The 22,166-nt window shown below is 45.2% G+C and overlaps 1 protein-coding gene across 4 annotated transcripts in view; it reads left to right on the top strand.

Annotated features, from left to right (window-relative positions):
• Positions 1-22,166, top strand: part of Ldlrad4 (low density lipoprotein receptor class A domain containing 4) — a 320,565-nt gene that overhangs the window by 14,579 nt on the left and 283,820 nt on the right. Inside the window, exon 1 of one of the 4 annotated variants that reach the window (XM_076912518.1) lies at positions 9,263-9,409. The exons of the other annotated variants lie outside the window; for them this stretch is intronic. The gene's annotated coding sequence lies outside the window, so the exon portion shown is untranslated. Of the gene's footprint in view, positions 1-9,262; positions 9,410-22,166 lie in introns of those variants that run through there. 4 annotated transcript variants of the gene reach the window in all.

The raw sequence follows: 22,166 nt of genomic DNA, 5'->3' as shown, positions 1-22,166 counted from the left end.
GGGCTCCACCTTATTTGTGTGTGCAGATATTTCTAGACAGAGGCAGAATCTTTTCCTTGTACCCTGGAGTGGCTGTGTTTTTACATAAGCCCGATTTTCAGGCTCAGAGCTCGTACCCCAGGATGCCTGCTGGGTAGTTTCATTTCCAAGTGTCTCAGCTAGGGTGTGCAAAAATGAACTGGGGTGGGGTGTGGCTCAGAGGTAGTAATACACTTGCCACAAATGAACAAGGCCTGAAGTTTGGTCCCTGGCACCACAGAAGGAAGAAAGGAAAGAGGAAAGGAAGGAAAGAAGGAAGAAAGAAGGTAGTGGGGAAGGGAAGGGAAGGGAAGGGAAGGGAAGGGAAGGGAAGGGAAGGGAAGGGAAGGGAAGGGAAGGGAAGGGAGACATAAAAATTATTCCCACCTCAAACCAAATGGAGGTCCCTTTTGACCTCTCTCCTGCTCATCATTGTCCCCTGGAGTCCCTGTGTGTTCTCTAATGTCCCCTCATCTTCTTCCTACTGTCCTTTGGTTTCTCACTGTCTCATTTTGATCATTGGCCATTCCACCTCCCCACTGATTCAGCCCTCACATTTGGCACCTCTAATCCCCTGAAGTCCAGTCTTTGAGTAAATCTACTCTTCACAGTGTCCACCCTGTGTGTGCTTCCCCTGGGGAGCCTGGCTGCCTCCCTTCAAATTTCCTTACAAGTGGTTCCTATCCCAGGGCCTCTGTGGTTTCCCTGACTGAAACTTTGATGTATGTGTATTCCTGGCCTTCTGTCAGGTGTCCTGCCTTGGTCAGGTGGCCTCTCAACTGTGCTTTTTCCTGTCTATGGCATCCTATGATAGAATGCTGGAAGTTACCTCTTCCTAGGAAGCTCTGGAGAGCAGACAGATCGCTGCCCTGTCTGTTGTCAGTATTGCTAGTTACATGGACAAGTGTGCATGGGAGTCCTTGTTTGGTAGGGGCACACAGAAGGTTATCAAGACTCCCAGGACTTGGTAAAACTCTGGTGCTGAGGTAGAGCCGTTTGTAGACTTCTGTCTGTCTGTTGATGCCTAGGGCGGTACAAGGCCATCTCACCTCTGTCACTGTGGGTTAGGTCAGGCCTCAATGCAAACAGTAAGTTCTAATGGAAGGGGTAAAGTACAGCTGCAGAGGTGACAGGGACAGGCTTGGGGACATGTCATTTAATGTTCTCACCACCCCCTCTTCCCAGGGCTGAGTTTCTACTCCTATTTTTTTCCCCCCAGGATTGGAATTGAACTTGGGACTTCATCCACGCTAAAAAGCCCTCTTCCTCTAAGCTCCACTCCCAATCTGTACCTTTAATTCTTATTTTCCGCTTTCCTCCACAAAGTAAACTACTTTCTAAAGGTCAGGAGAAACAGTTCTTTTCTACAGTGACTCTTGCCTTCCTTTTCTACTCTCTCAGAGTTAAATCTCTGTATCAATTATGGGCAAGTTAAATATCGTTTACACGTTTAGAGCAAATCCATCAAGCCATGAAATATAATTAGATTTATGAATGCTCTAGAAATCACCTTATGGAGGTATTTTTTTCTATAGACATCCTGCTAGCAGGACAAGTTCAAAGTGGAGATGGTTAAGGTGTATACATCTTTGTTTTTCTATCCTTTCAAAGCAGACTAAAGCCTTTGATTATTTCCTGGAATTCTGACTCACTTTCTGAGCTCACTGTGCTTGTGTGCTGGTATGACAGGTGATTTCCTGAGCTTATTTATTTACTGTGTTGTCTTGGATTTAAAATCAACACAGAGATTGTGGAAATCAACTACATAGCGGGATAAGGGGAAGAGGACCTGAGAAGGGTGAGTTCGAAGGAACCGCAGGTTCACACCACTGATGGTTTTCCAGCCCATGTGTCCTAGACCTTGTGCTAACCAGGCTTCCTTAGGAGAAAAGTGATCACAGACGAGGTGGTTTCTTTGTCCGTTCACTCAGGAGACAGTCTTGCTTGGAGCAGAGAGGGCATGAGCAAAGGCTGAGCTGTCCTTCTTACCTCTGCTGAGAATCTCGTTTGAATCATACCCCTTCACCGCCAATCCACACACCCAGAAAACAGACCAAGAGGAAATATACATAAACATTAAAAATAGACACCCAAAATGTGGTGCTAAGGATGATCTTAAAAAAAATTCTTAAAAAAAAAAAAAAGATCTCGTGTTTCTCTTTTTATAACGAGAACATTCCCAGCACAGGGTGTGGAGCAGAAAGTCAAGTTTCTTAAAAATTATGGAAAACAATTAGATATGTATCTTTTTAAGTGTTTTGGAGGCAGGGATGAAGTTGCTATGGGGGTAGAAAGGTTTGCTTTCCACAGAGTGATTCCATCTGGCCCTGTCTTGCTCCTGGAGCCAAGCCGGGCAGCCCTATGTGGGATAGAATTTCTTATGAGATGGGGAAACAGTTACATGTCAAATTATTATTCCATATTTCCCCTGAGATCGCCATCTAGTTTTGATCTAGTAATAGGGAAAGGTTCCAAGTTCTTTTTCTGGGCCGACTCTTCTGTGTGCCGTGGTTACCTGTGTGATTTGGTAGGCTGGTCTGCTGTCTGGAAGGCTCAGCCTCTGCTGTGTTTCCTGTCTAAGATGGTCCATGCCATATTTCAGGATCAGGCTTGGAATTGATATTCATTTGCACAAGCATTGATACCTTTTCCTTCGAGGTGGTATTTTCATGCCTCTTCTTCGATCCTTGAAATCATGATGTCATTTCCCTTCCTTCAGACCCTTGCTTAGAACCAATGTGCTCAACTTGGAGACAAGGGTGTAATAGTCTGTCTTGGGAGTCTGGTCAGGGGCATATTGCATGTGCAGAAAGTTGGGCTTTATGTTTAATGGAGATGGGTACAGAAAGATGACCTGGGAAACCCGAGAAACATTTTGAGTAGTTCAGAGCTGGAGACTGACATATAATGCCTGGGTCATGGCTGAGTGGCAGACAGTAGGGTGAGGGTCATGAGGAGCAGAGTTAAAGGACAGACTGGGGTGAGGGTACAAACTTGGACTGCCAGGCTTCAGGCATTGAATAAGCAGTGGGGGTTCTCTGCCTATGGATCTTAGGGAATTGGAGGAATAACTCATGTGGTTCTAATGTGGTACGTATGTAATAAAGGAGGCCCCAAATGGGTGGATCTTCTCAGAAGCCCAGTGAAGGCATCTGGCATGTTGTGAAGGATTCTTGTATGGGTGCAATCTTCAGCCTCATTTTTGATGTGATCTTAGACCATGGAGTTCTGTTTCCTCATTTGGAAAATGGGGTGGGGTGGGGAATAACATTTGCATGGCTTATAGCATACCCATGACCACGAGATGGAACGTCCAGTGTATTCTCTGAAATGAAGAGGACTAAACATCCCCCTTGTTCCAGCTGTATTGTGTCCTTCTCTTGTGAGCAGCCTGGAGGAGGCTCCACGAAGCCCTGGTGAACAGGCTGTTTGCACATGAGGCTGCCAGGAGCTCATATGCTTGGTGTCAAGGAAGGTTACTATGGATAGTGGGCTCCTGGAGAGTAACTGCCAGCATGTCAGTTCCTTATGGCCTTGGGGACAGAGGTGATGGTTTTGCTTCCATCTCTAAGGCCAAATGGAAGAGAGATGATCTTGTTTAAGGGAAAAACAGTTCAAAGACACACAAGGATCATGGCCTCTTGTTTCTTGCTCTATTTCCATGGAGCATGAATAACTCATGGTCCATTCTCTCAGTGGACACTATTACATAGTTAACCTGTGCCAGATACCTGGCCATACAAGCCCCCTGACCTCAGTTTCCCCATTGAGAATCCCCTCCACACTTCCATGCGTTATTTACTTTGATTCAATTGATTAATTTATTGGAAGTATTATGATCACTCTTATTTTTCGAATGGAGAAGTAAGGTCTAGAGAGTTTTTTCAACTGGCCCGTGGTCACTTGTTAAGATCTTGCCTGTGTAATAAGCAGTAGAGCCTTGTGGCTCCTTGGCCTCCTCCTTGAGTTAAGTGGTTGTGTCTTCAAGGATCATGTTCTGTGAGGCTGATTACAAAGGAAACCGTGCAGTAAGGACTGTACTCATATCATTCCTGCCTGCCATGTGCCTTCTTTGAGGAGTTGCATGGCCCTCCAGGAACCACTGGGAGCTGCAGCTTCTAACAACATGATCCAAATGATCTGCCCTTGTTCAGGCCAGGACATGTCAGGTCAGACATGAAATGCTTGTGATTCTTTTTTGTTTTCTGGAATAGGAACTGGGGACAGAATTCTTTGATTGGATAGAAGTTATCTATTATGAAAGGAGGCAGAAGAAATTCTCTAAAATATGTCATTTTTGGATTTGTGCTCTTTATATATGATGGCTAGTTGGTGTTAGCTCATCCAGAACAGTATTGGAGTCTCCCATGCTGTGCAGGGATTTTGTTTTGTTTTGCTTTGTTTTTGTTTGTTTCTCCAAATATGAAGTGCTCTTGGATGGAACAAAAGCAATCTTTAAGAAAAAAAAATCTCTATTTTACTTTGCATGCTGACTGCCTATTATAAGCTGAGTTGTTTTTTCCTTCAGAAAAAGGGTGAACAGGTGAGAAGATGTGTAGATGTGGAACCGTACATCCTAGTTCTACAAGACAGTATCCAAGAGGAAAGAGTTTAGACTATCCACCTGGCCTCACACTTCTGTAAAATATTCAGTCAAGGTGTATTACTTGTGAGGAGCCAAGAGAGATTCCACATAGTGATGCCCTGGGAGAGGCCTGCATACGGCAGCTGCACCATGAGCGATGGCCACACTAGTATGTCAATGAACAACATGGAAATACATGTTGGTAAAAGGGACCCCTGGGCAAGTATATTGAGACACATTCTGACCAGAGACTACAGGCAGCGTCTGCTTGGGTTGTGAGGATTGCAGAGTCTCTCATTAGAACGTTGGCTTGAAGATGGCTGCTTGCAACTGTGGTGGGACATTTATGTTCCAGACGTAGGCAGGCACTGCTGCTGGTGACAGGGTGCTGGTGTTAGGTCAGAAGTGGAAATGTTAACTCAGTGAGATTAGTCTCCTGAGTGTGGGGTTTTGGAAAATCGAGCATTGAAAGGGGCCACTTAGAAGTTTAAACAGACTCACTCTTCAGTTGCACCTAAATATTGTATAGGAATTTCATTAGCACTAAATGAGTTTCCCTGAATGGCAACAGTACCCTTTAAATTCTAATTAGCTAGCAAATTAACTAGTATGAGTTCTGATTAATCAGAATGACTTACAGGTACTAATGATTACTGTATTTAAGCAAATGAAAGTCCTGGTTATTTGGCCTGGAGAGACTTTCAGTGGTTCAAGAAAGGCTTTCTGTCTTTTATGCTTGATTCTCTAACTTTATGAAGCCCTCATGGGGTCCACTGTGTGGACTGGGGACAGGATAAAGATGCCCTGACTGTCTTGGGTGCTTCTGGGAAGAGCAGAGTTCAGAGCTTGTTGCTGGCAGGGATTTCTCCCTACACATTGTGGTGGACACCCTGTGATTGGCCTCCTGCTGTATCTGGGCTATCACACCACAGAGCCAATGGAAGTGAGTGTAGCCATCTCACTAGGACTAGCCTCATCAGGCTCCTGGGAAATGCACACACATGTTTGCAGTAGGTAGTTTGGGGGAACCTCCTGGCAATGTGCTGATCCATGCAATCCATCCCATGCCAGTCATTGGTCATTCACAAACATATAAATACTTCTTTGATTTTTCATGTTTTACCTCAAAGGATACTAGTTTCCAAAGAGGCAAAGATGCACCCATCTTAGCCCTGTTCCTAATGTTTGATATATGATTTCCTGGCTTCGTTTGTGTCTACTCCAAAATCCAGTGTTCTCAGCTGGGCGGTGGTGGCACATGACTTTAATCCTAGCATTAGGGAGACAGAGGCAGTCAGATCACTATGAGTTCAAGGCCAGCCTGCTGGTCTACAGAGTGAGTTCCAGGACAGCTACATGGAGAAACCCTGTCTCTAAACCCTGCCCATTCCCAAACCAAACCACCACCACCACCACCACCTCCTCCTCCTCCTCCTCCTCTTCCTCCTCCTTCTCCACCACCACCACCACCACCACCACCACCACCACCACCACCACCACCGCCACCATCTCCTCCTCCTCCTCCTCCTCCTCCTCCTCCTCCTCCTCCTCCTCCTCCTCCTCCTCCTCTTCCTCTTCCTCCTCCTCCATCACCACCACCACCACCACTACCACCACCACCACCAAACCAAAACCCATTCAGTGTTCCCTTAGAGTGACCTCCTTCTGCACTGTCTTTAGCAATTCTGAAATTCATCATTACTTTGGAAAAAAAAAAAAAAAAAGCCCTGCTTGCTACTTGGAGACTTGAGATGGGGCAGGGATTATACCCAAAGGTAGATCGCAAAGCCTGGCTACACTTATGTGAATATATCTGACCCCAAGGCATATCTTTGGCGTGCATAGGAGCAGGTGTGTGTGTGTGGGGGAGTAGGTAAAGGCCTTCATGCTGAAAGCTGCTGTCTGAGGCCATGGTGAGCAGCTTCCTCCTGGCAGAGTGCTGGTAATACAGGGCACCTGATCTTAACTCAGCCCTTTAGGATTTCTTTTTGGTAGTGAAGCCCTGCTCCCCGGCACCTGTTCCCATTGTCCCTCAAGGCCGAACATTCTGGATGCTACTTTCACAAGGACCTTTGGGATCTTTCTGTATCCTCGGTCCTGAGTTAGTTGACTGCTTTATTATCAAGTGTGATTCAACATCTTTTCCTATATTGAAAATAAACGCTGTGCTTCAGGGGCAGTGACAGGGTGGGTTTCTGGAAAGGTGAAGACTCTCATGTCCCTACTCCTTGCCACCTGTAGGAGGCAGGGTACCTTGTTGAAATGGCTGCTGTAGTCTGGGCTGACTATCCTCAACTGAAGGAATAGGCTGAGGCCTGAGTTGGTGTTTAAGATTAGCTCAGACCAGTGTCAAAGCAGAGAAGAGATCCCATCTGAGATGTAGTCCTCAACTGCAGCCTGTTTGATTCTTTATGTATGTTCACTTTCTGCTGTAAGTAATCTGGTGAAAACTACTGAAGTACCTATGTCAGGGTAATAATAAAATATTCAGGACAAATGGAAAAAGTGCTTTGGTTTGAATGAAAAGTGTCCCTTAGAGGCTCATGTATTTGAACACCTGGTCCCTAGTTGGGGGTGATTTTTTGGACGATTATAGAACCTTTAGGAAGTGGGGCCTTTTGGAAGAATTGCATCACTGGGGATGGGCTTCAGTTGTTTTTGTTTTCTTTTGGTTATTGAGATCGAGTTTCTCTTTGTAGCCTGGTTGTCCTGGACCTTGCTCAATACACCAGGCTGGCCTCAAACTCCCAGAGGTCCTCTTGTCTCTACCTCCTAAGTGCTGAAATTAAAGGCACGCACCACCATGCCTGGCTTGGGCTTCCATGTTTTATAACCTGGTCATTAAACTTCTTGTTTTCTCTTTCTGCTTGGTGTATGTGTGTGTGTGTGTGTGTGTGTGTGTGTGTGTGTGTGTGTGTGAGAAATATGATCTCCCTGTTTGCTAGATGTGTGTTTCATACTGCTGCCATTCTTTCCCCCACCATGATGGACTGTATCCTCCCTGGAATCCCTTTTCTCCTCTAAATTGCTTTTCTCGGGGTGTTGTGTCACAGCAGCAGGAAGTGACTATACAGCAGGGCTTGGTTACATGAAGGGACTTCTTTAGATGCATTGACTTCCTAGAGCCATTTATTTTCACACATCTAGGGAAGTCCACCGAAACATTTCTGGTTAGAAATTCAGCATTTCAAGGTCCCCCCCCCCCGCCCCCCGTAGGAAGCATCAGGCAATAGTGCCATTGCCCACTCAACTGCTTGCTTTGCCAGCTCTCCTTGTATTGCTGAGGGACTTGGTTTCGGAAGCTTACAAACAGGCTTTTAATTCTTAAGGGTGTTTTGATTTATGTCCGGAACTGTTTTCAGGTGATTGGTGACTAATTAGGGTAGGGATGACAAGAACCTTGTAGACTTTTTCCTGGTAGAGAAAAACTACCTCTAAATATTTACTAATGGTTTTCATTACAGAAATGGACTTTTCAGGGTACTATGGAGATTGATAAAATTTTACTCCTTAATATGGTATGGAATCCACATGGTATGTAGAAAAAGAAATAAGAAACACTGAAAACATATTTCTTTACTTACCATCTAATAAAAAAAATGTCTTTCCCAAACGGTTATTAAAATCATATCCGGCAGCTTTGGCCTCCCACACAGCTCCGACCCCTGTGGCTCCAACTTAGTTTCTTTCAGCTGTTAAGCAATTAGCACCAAGGTCAGATCTGAATAATCTGTCTGTCTTGCTGGTCAAAAGCTTTGTACAAGGACCGTCTTTTTGCCAGTGTTTTTGGTACACCTATGATCTTGTACCTTTGTTGATTTGCTCAGTTGGGCATCTCTGTCTGGGCTCTTTCATATCCAAAGTGCTGAGGAAGTTTGCGTCTGCCCTCCTCCCCTGTACCCACTCCCTGCTATCAGATCATGTATTCATGGGGAGCTCTTATGGAGCCTCCTGCCATTAGGGTGTGAGGGTAGTGCTTTAAGAAATGAGAGGTGAGGGATTAAGCTGTCTCTCCTGCTCCCACTTCTGGCTCTTAACCTTCTGTGAGTGGACATAATAACACATCTCAAACTAAGACAAAATATGGGGTCATCATTTAAAGATTGACATCAACTTCTCTCTGTTTCCCACCATCCTCCCCGTCTGTCTGTCTGTCTAATCATTTATCTTCCAACCTATCACATAATTTCCAAACTTAATCTTAAGATAAAGGCCCTTGTTTTTTTCTCTCTCTTTCTCATAGGCAGATGCCTATGCCTTTCTTTGGGTTTTGTAATTGCTAATTGACCTTTGAAATCTTTGACCATATTTATTGATCTACATGGATTCATGTGGTGGTTAAATATTATACTCATTTACATACACAAATGTGGTCACCAGAAGCTTAGGTGTCTCCTCCTCCCTTCCCTATCACAGATGGACGAATGGGTGCACACATGCACAGCCCCCTCCCCCCGCCCTCCCACCTCTAGCAGACTTTCTGAATGTTTCTGTGTGGAGTTTGAGCTTTTGGCAGAGGTTATGGACTGTCAGATCACATGACTGACCACACAGTTGGGATTTTCGGTCTTCTAGGACAGACAGAATTGCTCTCTTTAAAGTACAATTTAATAAATATTGAGAACATCTGAATTACATACCTCATTAGCAACATAGCTAAGCCTTCTCGGGGACGCAGACAAGCACATGTGAACATGTGAATTACAGCTTGTGTGGTCTCTGGATCTCAATTGGGGCATGCCTTCTCATATACGTGAGAGTCTTGGAAGGCAGCTTTGGTATCCTGACCCTCCTTGTGGAGAAGTGGTAGGTTTGCCTAACTGGGAGCTCTGAGTCAATACAAACAGAGAAGCAATGTTGGGGTGACTAGTGTATGCATTGTGGAGTGAGTAGGGCTGGTTCTGAGTCTAGAAGGAACTCAGATAGGGGCTTCTGGCTTACGAGAGTGTCCACAGAACTCCCCCCAAGCCCTACCATTCTTGAGAATCTATTCATTACAGAAATAATGAGGGAGATTTGAGATTAGACAGGCAGGGAGGAGGGGAGACTATTTTCATACTGGGTGTAAGTTATGCTGACTTTGGGGGCTGCCAGCAGGTTTTGCTGAATGTATCACAGGAGAAAACGTATTAATATTCACACAGGTTTTGCCAGATGTTTTCTGTAATGTGTATTATTCCCACCCTTACTTTTGAAATGTGAATCTGGGACTCAGTGGGATTAAGTCATGGGTCCAAGTCAACCTAGCTGCGGTGAACTTAGGTTTCCTTCCAGCTTTTGTGAATGTGTGTGTGTTATATGGATATATACATGTGCATTTTATATGGCTATACATGTAAGTGTTGTATGGATATTTATATGTGTATTATATGTGTGTGTATATGTGTGTGTGGATATAAATGTGTGTGTATGCGTGTGTGTTGTGTGGATATATATGAGTGTGTGTTGTGTATATATATCTATGTGTGTGTATATGTGTATATATGTATATATGTGTGTGTATATATCTCTGTTTATGTGAGTTGTATGGATATATGTATGTGTTTTATGAATACACATGTGTGTATGTATGTGTTTGTATATATATGTGTATAGATATATGTATGTGTGTATATATGTGTGCATATATATGTGGTATTATACATATATATGATGTGTATATCTGTATATGTGTGTATAGATATTTATGTGTATGTATATATGTGTAAGTATATGTGTGCCTGCTGTGTGGATATATATGTATGTGAGTGTGCTTGCCTGTGTGAGTGAGTGTGCAGGCTTGAGGTTGCCCTCCAGTGCCAAGGTTATGGACTTGTGCTGGCGTATTGAGGATCTGAACTCAGGCCCTTCTGCATGCGCAGTGATCTCCCCAGCTTCCAGCCCTTATCTTTGATCCTAGCTCTCTATCTATGTTATTGTGGCTGAGAGATCCTCAGGGAATCTGGACAGCAATTTTCAATAGATAGCATAGGTCATTTCTACGTCAAGCGGAGTGAAGAGAAGTAAGATTTTCAAAATTGCCTTGCATAGGATATGGGAAACCAATGTGTAAAATGCTCATCCCATGTCTCATGGGATGGGGATCAGGGCTCAGAGCGGCTCTTATTCCCCTTTTCCGTGGATCTGGCCTCTCCCTGGAACTACAAGACAGGCACTGACAGATGGAAGAGTAGATGCTCAAGTTAAAAATGCTTTGTTAAAACCGATTCAATGTGTGAACAGAGATTGGCGTTGGAGGTTGGGTGCCTGTGTTTGAGAGGCTAATGAAAGTGCATGAACAATGACTGATAAGTTCAGACAACCAATATTGTCACAATCCACAGTGAAGCATTCACTGCAGAGTTAGTTAGTCGTAGCCTGCGGAGGTCTGGATAGTCTGCAGCCTTTTCTGACACCTCCCTCCATCGGGTTTTGACTGTGCTGAGACCACTCTGCTCTGAGGTGCCTGGAGTCGAGGGATGCACACACTGATGCATCTTGGCATTCTTGATTTTGGGGCTCATCATGGTACCAGATGTCACTTCTGGAGGCTGCAGTCAGGTGCTTCCCCTTATGAGAGCAAGGTTCTGCATCTGTTTTTGTTTTTTTTTTTCACAGTCAATTGCCACCTAAAGGACAGACTCCATGGCCCCACTGGGTGCCTGGCTAGCTGCATATGGGCTATGGCAGGGCAGGAGAGCAAAGGAAATGTGAGCAGTGGTAGAGAATTCCCTGATTTTGCCAATGACTTGGAAACTGGTCTCCAGAGGTTTCCCATAGAGCAGGCCTGGTCCCAGTCTGTCTTAGCCCTCTGTGACACTGCTGTGGCGAGAGGGAAAAACTTGATGGTCAGGCTATCCTTCCTATTAACCATGCAGAAACCTGGGAGACTAGCACCTTGTCTCATAGCTAAATAAATACAGATGCTTCTTTTACTGATGATGGGGCATTCAGCATCATAGCACTGTAGTCATGGTTTTTTTTTGCCACCAGCTATCATCAGGGAAGACTTGTACTGTGTGTGGCTAGCCTTGGAAAAGACAAAGTCAAAAAAGGGATACAGTGTATTCTTTAGCATCTTTGTGAAGTTGAAAGATTGTTAAGTTGAACCCTTGTTCGGGCTCATCTATCTTCTTAGGAACATGCCAAGCTAAGAAACCAGTGTTTTACCCCCTGTAAGGCTAGGTTAATTTTGTTGCTGGTAGTCTGTAATTTTATATTTATACTTTTCTTCTTTTGAAAATTTCTAAAATAAAGTGAATATTCATCATACACAGATATAGGGATGGCGTGTTAAGAACAAAAATGATTTTGAATCGACTTAAGGCCTCCATTTCAAACAATCTTTTACATTCTGATCCTTTGGCTTATTTGTTTTGTAGATAGCAAAATGAGAGACTCCCTTAAGAAAGGTTACACCTCAAAGGGAACGAACTGGCTGCATCAGACTTAGGAACTTGAATGGCCATGCTGTAGAAAGGGTAGAGGCTTTTATGGCACACAGTAAGGACATTTGGCTCATGCACATAGTGTGAACTTTCTTGTGCATTCCCTGTTTCATGTGGTTCTACATACAGCTTAATGCATGTCTGTCAGCATCTTACATCTCCACGCAGTCGTGTGATGAGTCATAGGTTACATTCAGATGCTCTGGAATGCCTTTATGTTCATACGGTGGCTGACTTTAGTTGGCCAGATGGGGGATTGAAGGGAGGGGAGGAAGGGGCATCCAGATTTTCTTTTTGCCAACTGTTTTTTATATATGCTAATTTTACCACCTTGGTGTAAGGCTCTTTGGACCTTACTCTCTGTCCTAGCTTCTACCCTCAGTTCACCGCTGAGGGCGGTGGTTCCAGGAATATTTTAGGGGAGCTGAAGGATAACAGTCTACCTTCCGTACCTGCTCCTCTCATGCATTTGAGGGACACAGTCACTGTCTAGGAAGGAAGAGAACTGTGAAACCGACTTTCCATAGCTATCTGTTGGTTGGAGAAGCGGATCTGCATGCCTTGGAGTTGGAAGCAGCTGAATCCCTTCATGACAGGCTTAGTGTGGGCTGTTGAATCCCAGAAGAGACAACAGCTTTTCTCTTTGAGCATTAGGTTGGCCCCTTTTGGGCTCCCGTTAGTATGGCCAGGACCATCAGGTCCTGGTTAGATAGTGCCTCACCAAGTAACTCTGGCTGGCTTGGGACTTGCTGTGTAGAGCAGGACGGCCCCAAAACTCGCAGAGATCCACCTTCCTCTGCCTCCAGGGTGCTGCTGGGGATAATGGTATGAGCCACTATGCCTGGCCAACCATTTTAGTTTTTGAGTTCAGTAGTAAGATTGTTTAGGCAGGAAAAAAACAAAAAACAAACAAACAAACAAACAAACAAAAAAAACCCAAAAAACCACCTTCCTGGTGGCTCTATATTGAAAATGTGGCATTTTATTTAGATCATAATGAGCATATGCATTTGTTACTTTTCTGCTGCTGTGATGGAAGACCCTGATAAATCTTAGGGAAGAAAGGGTTCATTTTAGCTTATAGTTACTGAGAGGCTGCAGCCCATCATGGTGGGGAAGGCGTGACAATAAGATCATGAGGCTGGCAGGGCAGTCAGGAAGGAGAGTGGCCACAGCTTATCCACACACAGGAAGCAGAGCGAAAGTAGGAAGTGGCGCAGACTATAAAACCTGCCCTCAGTGATGTACTTCCTCCAGCAAAGCCCTAAAGTTTCCACAATCACCCCAAACAGTACTACCAGCTGGACACCAAGTGCTCAAATACGTGAGCCCAAGGGGGACAACATTTAAACCACAACAGCTGGTAAGAAATGGGTTCATACTGAAGGGAGCACACAAACCGTCGCACACTGGTCCAAGGCAACAACCCAGTAGCAAGGAGGAAAGCTGCAGAACGGAAGTTCTTGGAACATTTTACAGATGGTTGATGTGGGAAAAATGGGGTCAAGAGGATGTATTAGGTACTTTTCTATCATTAGATAAAACACCACTATCAAAAGCAATTTATATATGAGAACATTTATTTTGGTTTACAGTTTCAGAGAGATAAGAGTCCCTTGTAGTAGGGAGGCAGGGTAGCAGGTGTCTGGAGCAGGAAGCCGAGAGACCACACCTCCAACCACTTGCAGAGAGTAAGGGAGCATCGGTCATAGTGGGGGCGGAGAGGCAACAGGTGCTGGAGCAGAAAGCTGACCACATTTAGTCACGTGGGAAACAGAGGGCGGGGATTGGAGGCGGGGTCAAAGCTTGCTTTCTAGTACTTCCTCCAGCAGGGCTCCAAATCCAAAAAGTTCCAAAACTTCTCCAAACAGTACCACCACTGGGGGACCAGGTGTTCAAACATGTGCTTTGGAGAGCATGATTGGCCCTGGGGAGCACCAGCTAGGATGTTCATAGAAGATGTGCCTTTTGAATATGCTCAGTTTATTTACATAAACATCCCTTACAAGACCATACTATTATAGCAGTTACGGTAACCTCATATAAGCACATCTTACCCACTGAAGAATGGTCAGCTTGGCAGAAAATGCGTCAGGCTTCCAGTGGAGGTGCTTTGGGAGCAGGCTCGACCCACTTCTGCTCTGAGGTGCTCAGCTGTGGTAAGCTGGGAAGAAGGCATCATTGGAAGTTCCGGAGGGTCCGTGAGAAGTCAGCCTGTGGCTGGTGCTGACGGATGGACTCCTGTGAATTAAGCAACAGTGCCGGCACCAAGACAGATGCCAAGCCCAAGTCACACAGTGGCTAGTCTCAAAGTACCCTTGCTGGTGTGGATCGGTCCAGAGGCTTGAGATGCCATGTCTCAGGAGCATGGCAGTGCCACCCTAGGCTTACCCCACTCTCCCAAATCCTAGTGTTTTGTATTGTTTGGCAGGCATCTGTTTTATGGTTTTAGGGTTTACAGCATAGGGCTGGTTTATTAATGTATCAGAATCACCTTGGGGTTGGTTCATTAGCATATGAGAGTCTGCTTTAGGCTCAGCTCATATTGAAGCTGCCTTGTGGCTGGCTCTTTAAAGCATCTTTGCAAGCATTACTTAATTCCAATTCACAGAAAATGTTTTCACTTATGTTCCTAATAGGAACCTATGGAAGAGGGCATCATTTAAATCTCCACAGAGGAGATGGAGGGAGCCCTGGATAAATCAACGGCTACCAAAACACTACCAGGACAGGTGGCTTCCAGGTCTTTGGTCCCAGGAACTGAAAGAATGGAATTTACAGAGAGCAGGAAGGCATGTTTAGGAAGGAATTTTATTATAGGATTATAAATTGGGGCATTGAGAGAAGGAAAGACAGTAAGCTCCTGAATAGAAGGAGTGAGTCCCAGAATTTGAGGTACCATTGAGCTGCTAGTCTAGGGGAGAAGAAGAGAGAAAGCCATGCCTTTTGAGTTAAGGACCGAGGAAGCAGGCATGTTCAGCACTGGAGGGCTGCAAGCGGCTGCATGTCGGAAAGGGGCAGGGGTGAGAAGACTTCAGAGAATGAGAAAGCCTAGACTATCAGGGAAAGCATGCTTAAGCCTTTGGTAGGTGTGATGGCTAATCTTGGTTGTCAGCTTGACACACCTGGGAAGAAGGCGTTGAAATGAGGAACTGCCATCATCAGATTGGCCCGTGAACACATCTGTGAGGGCGCATTTTCTTGATTTCTAATTATGTAGGAAGACCCAGCCCAACAAGGGCTGTACCATCTCTAAGCAGGTGGGCCTGGGCCATATAAGAAAGTTGGCAGTGAGCCTGGAAGCAAGCCCGGCGGAGCAGGGCTTCTTGTGGTCTTGCTTTCAGTTGTAGGGTTTCCTTAGGGATGGACGGTAACTTGTAAGCCAAATAAACCCTTGCCTCCCGCAGCTGGTTTTGCTCCGTGTTTATCACAGCAACAGAGAATCAAAGTAGGACATCAGGTGTCTGAAGAGATAAAAAGGAAAGAAAAATTATGCTTTCTGAGTTAGAATTCAGAGAAGCAGCCAGACTTAAACATGGCAGAAGTTCGACAAGCAGCTGCAGTGGGGGAGGGACTTCTGGACGCTACAATATCTCACTATGGGGATAATTATTCTCTGCTCCCAATCACTTTAGAATGTCTTCAGGTGAATCAGCTTCGTGATGGACAGGCCCAGCTGGGTAACTCTTAAGGGAGGGGGTGGCAGTACGCAATGTTCTAATCTCTGGAGCAGATCAGGTCCTTACAGGGCCAGTGGTGGAACTGAGATCCCGTTGTTTTGACCTGGAGGAAGCAGCCTCCTGATAACGAGTCTCAACAAAGCTCTCATATAGACTTCTTCTCACTTGATATTTTAAACCTGGAAGAAGCGGGTAGTAGTGACGTTTCCCTTTTGGTGTTACAACGGAAATGGAAAGTGATATCCAAAACTGACCAGGAGAGAGAGCTCTATCTTCCAAGGCTTCCAAGGCTAAGTTATCACTGTCTAGCTAACTAATATTCCCCCCTGTTCTAGTTAGGGTTTTTATTTCTGTGACGAAGCACCATGACTAAGGCAGTTTGGGGAGGAAGGGGTTAATCTGGCTTACGCTTCCACATCCATAGTCCAACACTGAAGGAAGTCAGGACAGGAACTCAAACAGGGCAGGAACCTGGGGGCAGGAACTGATGCAGAGGCCATGGAGGGGTGCTGCTTACTGGCTTGCTCCTCATGGCTTGCTCAGGCTTTTTTCTTCTAGAACTAGGACTTCAAGTCCAGGGGTGGCCCCATCCACAATGGGCTGGGCCATTCCACATCAATCACTAATTAGAAAATGCCCCGCAGGCTTACCCACAGCCCAATCTTATGGAGGCGTTTTCTCAACTGAGGCTCCCGTCTCTCTGATGACTCTAGCCTGTGTCAGGTTGACATGACACCTGCCAGCACAACCTCTCTGAAGTTGAAATCCTAGAGTCATTTAGGATCTGGACTTTTGGGTCATTCTGGTTATTTCCTGCTTCTTGCCCTGGACACTGCTCATTTTCAAGGTGTCTGCCTTAAAACTTCCTGACCCATCATTAAAACACAATTTAACTCTTAGGTGTGAGGTCTTTCACAGGCTCACAAGATCTCTGGGTCCTCAAGTGGCTCATGTGCCAACTGGGGCCAGTGGGTATCACAGTTCTGTGGGGACCTCTTGGGAGGTTCCCTGGTGTTCTGGAAAAAGGAATTGGACAGACATGTGACCAGTAGCAAGCAAAGGGAGAGAACTCATAAGTTTATATTTTGAAGGGAGGAAGGGCTGGAGTAAGGAAGGGATTTAAGGGCCCCAATAGCAGCTGGTATTTGGGGCTGTACTTTCAGGATAGCTGTAAAATTGAAAAAAGAAATTCCTTTAGAAAACTTAAAAAAAAAATAAAATTGTTCGTTGACATTTTCATACTGTATAAAATTATTAATTATTCTAATTATTCTCTCCTCTCACCCCATCAACTTCCCATTCTTCCCAAAAATCTTTTCCCATACATACGTCTTTTTTTTTGAAACACACCCCTCCCCTCCCCCTTTCATCGATAATAAGCCTCATGAAAAAGAAAAAGAAAAAAAAAAAAAACCTCCCTTCGGAAATTGTGAGATTTATAGCAGACTTGCAAAGATAATGCAGGGAACCCTTGTTTTCTGTGCACCCCACACTTCTGGTCTGACGTCTTACAGGTGTATTTGTTATGGTAAAGAAATGCACACTTATAGACAACCGCTGAGGAAGAGCACAGGTGTGAGTCAGATGCCATCCGTTTTTCCGTGAGCATCACTTCTCTGTTCCCAGAGAAGTCTAATACACCACACTGCATTTAGTCACAGTGCTGGTTAGTTTTATGTTAACTTGATACAAGCTAGAGTCATGTGAGGAGAGGGCTATTGGTTGAGATTATGCCTTCGTAAGATTGGCCTGTGGACAAGTCTATTGGGAAAATTTTTTTTTTTTTTTTTTTTGATTAGTGGTTGATGTGGGAAGGCCCAACCCACTGTGGGTGGTGCCAACCCTAGGTTGATGGTTCTGGGTGCTATAAGAAACCAGGCTGAACAAACCAGGAGGAGCAAGTCAGTAAGCAGCACACTTCTGTGGTCTCTACTTCAGTTCCTGCTGCCAGGTTAGTGTCTAGACCCCAGCCCTGATTTCACTTTGTGACCGATTATGGTCAAGACTCGTAAGCTGAAATAAATCGGTTCTCCTCCAAATTGCTTTTTTGGTCATGGGGTTTAATCACATCAGTGGAAACCCTAACTAAGACAGTCATTGTACATCTTACTCTTTATATGACTTTATTTTTGACTTCTCTTTGTTGTAAAAATCCAACCTCTCGAGCGGATATGAGAGAGAGTCCCAGCTGATGCCCTCCTCTGTGAAGTATGGTTAATCTCACTTCTCTGCTCTAAGCAATACACATACTTAGTGAACCAAGGTGGCTAGGACAATAGAACACTCCCCAGGAGTTTGTGTTTCTGCCGGTGGGTGTTATAAATGCCAAGACCAAAAAAAAAAACCAACCAACCAACCAACCAACCAAACAAACAAAACAACAACAAACCAAACCAAACCAAAACAAAAAAAAACCTTGGAGAGAAAAGATTTATTGTAACTTACTGCCTCGATTGTTGTCCATCACAAAGAAAAGACGGGGCAGGAAGTTTACACATGAACCTGGTAGCAGGAACTGAAGCAGAGCCCACAGAGAGGTGCTGAGGTGCTGCACCGAGTAGTAAGCAACGTGGGGTGGGCGGGGGAGCGGAGTTTGAGGAGGCTGCGAGGTCATGCCTGCTAGAAAGCCTCGGCAACTGATAACCATCACCCTGATAACCTGCTTGAGTAGCTAAAGTGTTAACGTTTGACGATGGGAAACGTGTCTGGTCTTCCTACTTCGGTCTGTTGCAGTTGCCAGGAAAAAAATGCTTCAGATGCAAGAGCTACGTCATCAGGTTTGTTGGAAAACTCTCTTCAGTGTCTTTATTCATCCCTTTGAGTCGATGGGTAGGTTTAGTTATCCTTGGTGGTTTTGGTACCTCTCCAGCTCCAAGCAACTCTAGAACTTTTGAGATAAGTATAAGAGCCATTCTAAAGTGAATTGTCAAAATGGTAAAGACCATCTTAGTCTACATTCTGACCTTAGATGTCAGGGTCCCATGCTACCTCCACAATGCTAAAGCTTCGAGGGTTTGCCCTTGCATTGCACATTCTGCTTGCCTCAGACAAGGTTATTGGCTGCTCCTGGAAGCCTTGTTAAGTTGTTTCCTGCCATGCTGTCAGTGGCTTCACCTGGTGGTATCCCCTTGGGATTGTTTTCATTTTAAAGAGCTGGTACCTTGAACAGAAATCAAGTACAGAGGTCCTTCTCATTGACCTTCAAAATATGTCAGTAGTTTATGTGCTAGTTTAATGTGGGTGACTACACACATACACATACACACTCCATTTGTGTGTGTGTTTGAAGGGGATTTAGCTTCTCCAGCCAGCATTAGAATGTCTCCTTGCCATAAGTTAAGGTTTTTCATAAGAACATGGCATTACTTTCAAAGCTCAAGTACATATATATGCATTTACTCCCTTGACAACGGTGTACTGTGCACCCTACAGGTGCGAGGATTGGTGTAAGAAGCTTTTGGGAAGGGTCTGAGGCCTGTTGTCTGATCCAGTGACTGACCTCAGATAGCCCTTGGTATCTCCAGTAGTCATTATTAGGATAATTACAAGTAGACAAAAGAGTAATGGTGGGAGGGATGGTCACCCATGGCAGGACCTACCCATCGTCAGAGGGTCCTGACTGAGGCATCTGGCTTGATGGGACTGTTGTGAGTGTCAAGGAGTCAGGAGCCAGGGTGAGACATTAAAATGACATTAGTTTGTATTCGAATCACGAGCTCTCGTGTGTGCCATTTAGAAACGAGCACATTTGTCATTGTCCCTTGATGTCCAGAGTTGTTTCTGGGTAGGGCTAGCTGGCTGTGAGCTCCCCACAGAGTGGATGCCCTGTTCCTAGGACAATATCCATACTGTTGTGCTGTTCTGTCCTGTTTATTTTGCATCTTGTACCTTTGCTAGTTTTCCGAACCACTGGCCATACCACAAGGCTTCATTGAACAGATGGCATGAGACAGACGCATGATCTTGGAAAACTGGGGCCCCAGGGATCAAGGTACAGGCCTGCCTCACTCTTGGCACACACCTCTTGTTCCCAATTTGAAGGATTTTCTGTGGTAGGCAAGGGTCTGGGCTCTGTTCTCTGAGGAGCTCTGTGCCCATGAGCTGTCTGAACCCTGGAGGGGTGGAGTTGAGTGTCAGGCATCACAGTTGCCCCCACTCTACCAGGAGTTGTGATCTGAGGAAGTGGGGTCTGATTGGGGCCCTGTAGGAGCTTCTGTATGATCAGTGGTTCTTGTGGGGAACACGGCTAGTTTGCCACGCTCTGCCATTCTGAACACATCATTCTTAGGCTCCTTGGAGAAGTGTGTCACCTGCTCAGTTTCTTTTCAGAAACACCACGTGAATCTAGGAAGAATGATGCTTTAAACCCCTTCTTCCTTCCCACACACTTGAGGTGCTTCCTAAGCCCGAGGGTTACTAAGATCCAGATGGCTGATAATGCTGTCTTATGGCTTGTTTGGTACCCCGAGGCAAGGCTCAATTTTGGATCCATTATGAAGCATGGCACTAATGGGAGTCAATTTGTCATGAGAGGAACTTTCAGGGAAACGGAGGTTGGAGTAGAAATAGGAATGTGCTGAAAGAAAATGAAAGTCGAGAATGCAGAAAATATCTTTCCTGTGTTCCCTTAAAGGCACAGTGGTCAGGGCTCTTCCTGTATGTCCTTTTTAAAAAAGAGTTGAACACAAGCTTTCCTTATTGGAATAGCTCTGGTCACAAGGCTGCCCTTGCCTCTTTAGACTTAGGAGTTTCTGAACATCAAACTGTGGGCCAGTTTTTGACAGGAATCTCCACCAGGAAGGATGGCATCGACCTCTCTACCTGCCTTTTTTGCTTGCAGCCCTGGAGATGAGCCTTGGAAGTATGTTTGCTTGGCAACTTGCTATGGAGTGGTGGAAGGTTCCAAGGAACTGAAGACTCAGGTATACACGCAGAATTACTATTTCAATACTGAATATTGAATTTCTTCCATAGCTGGGAGAAAGCCTTGGAAATCAAACTTGTGGTTGGGGAAGGATAAACACCAGCCATAGTCTACTGTGAGGAAGCTGAGATTTCTGAATGCATGTGCTGGAACTGTGAGCTGAATGGAACAGGTTTTCATGGTGAAGGGGAGAGGCTTCCGGGGCAGAGCAACAGACATCAGGAAGCATGGTGAGCCAGGGCTGGTGAGTGTGAGGAGGGAGTGCCCAGAAGGCAGGGAAAGGGTTTTATGAGATCCTGCTCATTGTGTCCCCAAAGACACATGTATTTTCAGGATTTGTCAAATCCAGAAGGCAGGGCTTAGTGGGTTAAGTTAGGTTATTGGGGACATTGCCTTTAAGGGCACACTGGTACCTATCCTGCCGTCTACTTTTTCCCTTCCTCTTTGTGTGTGTGTGTGTGTATGTATGTGTGTGCGTGTGTATGTGCGTGCGAGCCAGCGATTGTACACGTGCCATGGTGCACATGGGAAGGTCTGAGTGTACCCTTAGGTGTTGCTCCTTACCTTCCCTGTTTGAGACAGGGTCTCTTATTTGCTGGTTCTAATGCCAGGTCAGCTGGCACCCAGGTTTACAGAGGTTCTTGTGTCTCCTCATCCAATCTTGCCATAGGCACACTGGGATTTATGTTGTCCTAGGGCAGGTCCAGACTTGGTTGTGTAGCAAGTGCTTAACCCACTGAGTTATCCCCACACTCCACTGTCTTAATAAGGTGTTAGTATTACCCACTGTCTTAATAAAGTGTTAGTATTATCCACTGTCTTAATAAGGTGTTAGTAGTACTGTGATGAAACACTGTGACCAAAGCGACTTTGGAGAAAAAGGTTTATTTGGCTTATGCTTCCACATCACTGCTCATCACTGAAGGAAGTCAGGACAGGAACTCAAACAGGGCTGGAACCTGGAGGCGGGAGCTGATGCTTACTGGTACTGCTTACTGGCTTGCTCCCCATAATTTTCTCAGCCTGCTTTCTTAGAGCCCAGAACCATCAGCCCTGGGTGGCCTCACCTCCAATGAGCAGAGTCCTCCCATACCAATCACTATGAAAATGCTCTACAGGCTGGCAGCTCTACAGCCTGATCTTATGGAGGTATTTACTTAATTAAGGTTCCTTCCTCTCAGATGACTTTTGCTTGTATCAAGTTGACATAAAGCCAGCCAGAACAAATCTTTCAATTTTGAGGCAGGGTATCTCTTGTTTCTTCGAATTGGCTAATTGATGGAGCTTCTGGCCACTTTTTTCATGTCTCCTATCTCAACCTCAGGATTTGCTAGGATGGAAGTTGCATGCCACAACATGTGTGTGTGTGTGTGTTCTGGAGGTTGAACTCAAGTAAACTCAACAAGATCATCTGCTCACTGAGATGTCTCTCTGACAACTCTCCTCTCTTGCTTCCTGGCCATTATAATGCGAATAGGCCACCATCATCTGCTTCTGTGGAGATGACTGTGCTGTGGCAGATTCACAACAAC

This window comes from Arvicanthis niloticus, chromosome 14 (assembly GCF_011762505.2).
Source record: "Arvicanthis niloticus isolate mArvNil1 chromosome 14, mArvNil1.pat.X, whole genome shotgun sequence".
Classification (NCBI taxonomy): Eukaryota; Metazoa; Chordata; class Mammalia; order Rodentia; family Muridae; genus Arvicanthis; species Arvicanthis niloticus.
The sequence above is the reverse complement of the archived record's forward strand: the minus strand, read 5'-3'. Positions and strand labels throughout refer to the sequence as shown.